Genomic DNA, 1548 nt, shown 5'->3' with positions numbered 1-1548 from the left:
GTTTTTTCTAGGTCTGAAAAGAATGTTGTTGGTAATTTAATGGGTATTGCATTGAATTTGTAGATTGCCTTAGGTAAGATGGACATCTTCACAATGTTGATTCTTCCGATCCATGAGCATGGGATATTTTTCCACTTGTTCATGTCGGCTTTGATTTCTTTGAGCAGTGTTTTGTAATTTTCATTGTAAAGGTCTTTCACGTCTCTGGTCAGGAAGATGCCAAGGTATTTCATTTTTTTTGTGGCTATTGTGAATGGAACTGTGTTTTTTATTTGGGTTTCTGTTTGTTTATTATTGGTGTAGAGAAATGCGATTGTCTTTTGTACATTTATTTTGTATCCTGAGACTTTGCCAAAGGCTTTTATCAATGGAAGGAGACCTTTGACAGATTCTCTTGGGTTTTCAAGGTACACCATCATATCATCTGCATAGAGAGATAACTTGACTTCCTCTTTTCCTATTTGAATACCTCTGATTGCCTCCTCTTCTCTGATTGCTTTAGCCAGGACTTCCAATACTATGTTGAACAGGAGGGGAGAGAGTGGGCATCCTTGTCTAGTTCCAGTTTTCAGGGGAATTGGTTCCAATTTTTGTCCATTTAGGAGTATGCTGGCTGTGGGTTTCTCGTAGATGGCTTTTACTATTTTGAGGTATGTTCCCCGTAGGCCTAGATGTTCAAGGGTTTTTATCAAGAAGGGGTGCTGGATTTTATCAAAAGCTTTTTCTGCATCTAGTGATATGATCATGTGGTTTTTGTTTTGACATCTGTTGATGTATTTAATTACATTTATGGTTTTACGAATATTGAACCAGCCTTGCATGCCAGGAATGAAGCCTACTTGGTCATGATGGATGATTTTTGAGATGTATTGCTGAATCCGGTTTGCTAGGATCTTGTTGAGAATTTTAGCATCTATGTTCATCAAAGATATTGGCCTGTAGTTCTCTTTCTTTGTTGGATCTTTACCTGGCTTGGGTATCAATGTGATGTTGGCTTCGTAAAATGATTTGGGGAGAGTTCCATCTTTTTCAATCGCCTGGAATACCTTCAGTAGGATTGGTATCAGCTCCTCCTTAAATGTCTTGTAGAATTCTGCTGGAAAGCCATCTGGACCAGGGCTTTTTTTTGTAGGAAGTTTTCTTATTACGTAGTCGATTTCTTTGATTGTTATTGGTTTATTTAGGGTCTCAATTTCTTCTTGTTCCAACCTAGGTAGGTTGTGTGATGTCAGAAAGTCTTCCATTTCCTTCTGGTTTTCAAGTTTGTTTCCATACAAGTGTACGTAGTAGTCTCTAATGATCTTTTGTACTTCTTCAGGGTCAGATGTGACTTCATCTTTTGTGTTTCTGATTATGCTTATTTGGTTTTTTTCTCGTTTTTTCTTGGTCAGTCTAGCTAGGGGACCATCAATCTTGTTTACCCTTTCGAAGAACCAGCTTTTTGTTTCATTGATTTTTTGTATTATCTTTTTGTCTTCTATGTCCTGGATTTGGGCTTTTATTTTGGTGATCTGGATTCTTCTGCTGAAATTAGGGTTTTTGTGGTCG

The sequence above is a fragment of the Carlito syrichta genome, unplaced genomic scaffold (genome assembly GCF_000164805.1).
Source record: "Carlito syrichta isolate Samal-C Ts95f unplaced genomic scaffold, Tarsius_syrichta-2.0.1 Scaffold311653, whole genome shotgun sequence".
Classification (NCBI taxonomy): domain Eukaryota; kingdom Metazoa; phylum Chordata; class Mammalia; order Primates; family Tarsiidae; genus Carlito; species Carlito syrichta.
This window is presented reverse-complemented; position numbering follows the sequence as displayed.